This window comes from Triticum dicoccoides, chromosome 7B (genome assembly GCF_002162155.2).
Source record: "Triticum dicoccoides isolate Atlit2015 ecotype Zavitan chromosome 7B, WEW_v2.0, whole genome shotgun sequence".
NCBI classification, from domain to species: Eukaryota; Viridiplantae; Streptophyta; class Magnoliopsida; order Poales; family Poaceae; genus Triticum; species Triticum dicoccoides.
The window spans coordinates 608,965,117-608,970,209 of record NC_041393.1 but is presented as its reverse complement, the minus strand read 5'-3'; positions in this window follow the sequence as shown (position 1 = coordinate 608,970,209).

The following is a 5,093-nucleotide window of genomic DNA, read 5'->3' as shown; positions in this document are numbered from 1 at the left end:
TTAGCTAGCTAATTAATAGAGAGAAGTGTCCTCTCTTATGTCCGTGCTTGGTCGACGCTACGTACTATACATAGAGAGGCCCTCGACACGCTAGCTAGTAAGAAAATGAAGGGAACCATTAAGTACAGAAGTTCGTCATGCATACCGAGAGAAGTGATCGATCGACCTCTCCTTCTCCGAGAGATTGGTCGAACAACAAGTTTTTCGTATTATCTATCCGACGCTACTGGCTACATACATATACAATATGTAGGATCTCTTAATTACAATCCCCTAGCAATTGAAATCAACTTTCACATGGTATTCTCCGACTTTATTGATGACGTGGTCAAGAAAGAATCCCGCCAATTCCTCTTGAATTGCTTTCATGCGATCTTGTTCTAGGAGTTCATTCCGCATCTGCCACGTCTAATTTGAAGAAGGGGGTTAATTAATATATATATATGAATGAAACTCAATAGAAGTGATGGTCTAATAAAATAAAATTATGAATATTATTGCTTACTCACTTCATATTGTCTTTTAGAAGAGCGCCGCTTATTTTTCAAAGTCGCGTTGTAGATGAACTCGCACACGTAGTATCCACAGAAATCATTCCCTTGTTCCTGCCACAAGCACTTTACAAGAAATAGAGGTCAATCAAACTGATAATGAAGCATTATAAATGGCATTGATGAAAGTATAGCTATAGAATCAACGGGAGATGCGCGCAACTAGCTAGCCAGTAGTACTTACTTTCGGGTATGTATATCGCAGCTCCTTCGGCAGTCCCGGAGCTTCTGCAGTGAACTGTTTCCAAACCCTACAAGACAAAGAAAATAATTATTATTACTTGAGATATCAGGAAATGAACAAAAAGTTGCCGATATGGTGCGATAATGATCGATTGAACTTACTTGTTGAGCAATTCAGTCATGTCCGCATAGGTTTCGGGTTCTTTTCGTCTCGAGTCTAAGACGGTTACTAGTCCCCGCTCAAGCTTAATCTCCAGAAGAACATAGTGGAAGCTGTGCATGCATGCATAACTCATCAATTACATTACTATAACCTCGCTCGAGTAATAAGGGAAACCAAATATGCACACGACAGTAACACTCACTTGAAGTTGTAAGGAAAGAGTATGGTATCTTTGTTTTGATTTTTGATCAACGATTGTAGCAAGTTGGCCTCGGCCTCTTCGGCGTGCTTTTTAACCTGAGTATCATCTATGATATTTGTGTTAATGAACCCAATATCATACATTTCTTGTTTTCTGCACTCGACGATCTTCAATTTGCATAATATATTGAGGATAATTAATTATAAATACATGCAATGAAAGAGCCGAGCTATATATAGAGACTTAATGACAGAAATAGTACTTACAGACAGTAGCAAAAGACCGTTAATTTATCGAGGGCCTTTTGATTGAAGAATGCGAGGAACTCCTCAAATGGAACAGCCAACAGATCAGTTCCAACAAGGTTGTGCTCCTCTTTAATGTTCAGATACAAACTATTCGTCCCCCCCCAGACTCTCTACAGGTTTTCATGTACCAATTGTGGAATCTTCGCATCATCGTTGTTAGAGATTTTTCATGTTTGACGAGAGGCTTCCCGTACTCGTATATGTGTTCGTCCACCTCCATGAAATCAGGAAGTTGATCGTCAGGCAGGTAATCTGGTAGATTGCCATAACCGACCACCATCCCCGGAGCATTAGCGACGATGTCGCCGCTAGACACATTCAGCGGGGGGCACGATTGATTTGCTTGTTCGCCGATCTAGGCTAATTTTTTCGCAGCTGCTCGTTCTCTTGACCTTTGATGTCTGACAGTACTTCCCGACCGCTCCGCTTGGAGATATGTCTGTTCAGTAATGCGCTCAAAGTTGGTTCTCGACGGAGACTTTGCTGGTTTCCTCAGGGCATCGAGAGTGCGCTTTGCTTTCACCGGATCTACCTTCTCCTCCGGAGGTGGATGTCTCTTTGCTTTCAACCCTTCAAAGAAGTCCTTCACTTCGGTTGGCACGATCTTCGTGTTTTCCTCCTCGGTCCTCTCGCACGGTAACTTCTCTAGAGGCTTGAGAGGAGGACCGTATTTGTATTGCCTCCCGTCTTTGGCTGTACTGCTAGACGCCGGAGCAGATGGAGCGGCTGCAGCGTCTATCTTCTTTCGTACTTGCTTACGAGGCGGAGGAGAAGGACTACGACGCGCCGGAGCAGCCGGGGCGGCGGCGGGTCTCTTCCGCCCTTGCTGGCGAGGCGGAGAAGGAGGAGGCTGCTGGCTGCTCGGGCGCGCCGGTGCAGGCGGAGAAGGTGGCGGAGTGCCGCCACGCGCCGGAGAAGGAGGCCCATTGCCCTGATCGTCACTCGCCGGAGGAGGAGGCGGTGGAGGAGGCGGAGTGCCCTGACACGCTGGAGGAGGAGGAGGAGGAGGCGGAGGCGTCCAGTTCGGAAGGTTGATGAGCTCCTTCTGCCATAGGCATGGAGTCTTCAGAGCAGAACCCAGCCTAGTCTCCCCTTCACCGGTAGGGTGGTCAAGCTGGAGGTCCTCAAATCCCTCCATTATTTCATCCACCATCACCCTAGCATATCCTTCTGGAATCGGCCGGCAATGAAAAGTTGTGCCGGGTTCAGTAGGATAAACAGAGCCAACAGCCGCCTTGACCTTCAAATTCATCCATCGCGTCATAATGTGGCAATTTTGAGACTCCGTGATAGCATCCATGGGATAGCTGGTAGGAGCCGTCAAGACATGCTCCGGCTGAAGCAGGTCGGTGGGAGCCATGTTGCTTCTCCACTGAGATGGCGGGGTAGCTTCGGGGGAAGCTTCGGCAGGTCGTTTGCTGCGATCTGCTTCTCGTTCCTCTAGCCCCATTACCCTTTCGTCCAGCGCCTGTAGTTGGCCCGGCTCCAGTTTCTTCCTCCTCTCCTAGGTTTTGTAACCCCCTGCGTCCAGAAAACCAACCTTCCACGGAATGGAGCCTGGCGTGCCTCGTGTCCGTCCAGGGTGCTCAGGATTCCTGAGGGCCATTGTGAGCTCATCCTTCTCCCTGTCTGGAACGAACGTCCCTTGCTGCACTGCATTGGTATTGTGCCGAAGCTTGGTGACTGGTATTTTCAGTTGCTCGTCCGTCCAACGGCACTTCCCTGATACAGGGCCCAAGGTTCCGCCAGCCCCGAAGAACCAAGTCCGGCAACGGTCTGGCCAGTTCATTGTCTCTGGTTTGATCTCTTTATCAAGCAGATCATTCTCAGCCTTGGACCACTTAGGCCGGGCTTTGAGGTAGCCAGCTGACCCCGTGCAATGGTGAAACTGCTTCTTCGCAGCATTTTGCTTGTTTGTCGCCGACATCTTCTTACTCTTTTCTGATGTCTTGTGGGCCACAAATGCGGGCCAGTGATCTTTGATCTTCTCATATTTGCCGATGAATTCTGGTGTCTCTTCTTTGTTGACAAACTTGTTCAGCTCTTTCCTCCACCTCCTGAATAGGTTTGCCATCTTCTTAAGAGCACAAGACTTGATTAATTGCTCTTTAATTGGCTTCTCCGGATCCTCCTCTGGCGGTAGGGTGAAATTTGCTTTCAGCTGAGTCCAAAGATCATCTTTCTGCATATCATTGACATAAGACACCTCAGGGTCTTCCTCCTTAGGCTTATACCATTGCTGGATGCTGATCGGGATCTTGTCCCTAACAAGAACCCCACACTTAGCAGAAAATGTGTTCTTTGTCCGGATGGGTTCAATCGGTTCGCCGTCAAGCGTGATTGCTATGATCTCACACTTTTCATCCGAGCTCAACTTTTTCTTCGGGCCTCGTCTCCTTACCGAAGTTGTGCTCGATCCGGAGGGCTAGAAAAAGGAAGAAAGACGAGAGTTAATTAATATGTGTACATATACCAAAACAATGAATGCATCAATTAACCAGTCAGCACGGGCTTAACTAATATATATATACCTGGCCGAACTCGGTTCGGTCACCGGAGCAGTCAGCGCAGTCTCCTTCTTGTACCTCCATTGGGTCATCAGAGCCATCATGAACATAGCCCTCTTCTTGTACCGGCATTAATGGCCCGGAGCCATCATGAACATAGCCCTCTTCTTCACCCAGTCCTTCCCGACAATCGGTGTCGTTGAGAAATGACGCAACGACATCACTTCCTGGTGCGATTATGTCCCCCAACATCGCTTATGTTGGTTCGTCTCGGGGGTGCTCCATAGTTTCTGCAAATATTTACAACATGTCGATTATTATTCAAACACGGTACAGATGGATATATATTAGTGGCAAACGTAGAACTAGCTAGCTAATCACAATAAGGAATCATGTTAGTGGCCTCGACGCAGCTTCTCTAGGGTTTGGGGTGGCCTAGACAACGCTTCAAGGGTTTGGGGTGGCCTCGACGACAACAATTCAAGGGTTTGGGGTGGCCTCGACGACAACGCTCTTTTAACTCGGTAAATTTGGGTGGCCTTGATACGTCTCCAACGTATCTATAATTTTTGATTGCTCCATGCTACTTTATCTACTATTTTGGACTATATTGGGCTTTATTTTCCACTTTTACATTATTTTTGGGACTAACCTATTAACCGGAGGCCCAGCCAGAATTGCTGTTTTTGCCTATTTCAGGGTTTCGAAGAAACGGAATATCAAACGGAGTCCAAACGGAATGAAACCTTCGGGAACGTGATTTTCTCACTGAACGTGATCCAGGAGACTTGGACCCTACTCCAAGAAGTGCCAGAGGCGGTCACAAGGGTGGAGGGCGCCCCCCTGGGCGCGCCCCCCTACCTTGTGGGCCCCCTGTTGCTCCACCGACGTACTCCTTCCTTCTATATATACCTACGTATCCCCGAACTATCAGAATAGGAGCCAAAAACCTAATTCCACTGCTACAACCTTCTGTATCCACGAGATGCCATCTTGGGGCCTGTTCCGGAGCTCCGCCGGAGGGGGCATCCACCACGGAGGGCTTCTACATCAACACCATAGCCCCTCCGATGAAGTGTGAGTAGTTTACTTCAGACCTTCGGGTCCATAGCTAGTAGCTAGATGGCTTCTTCTCTCTTTTTGGATCTCAATACAATGTTCTCCCCCTCTCTCGTGGAG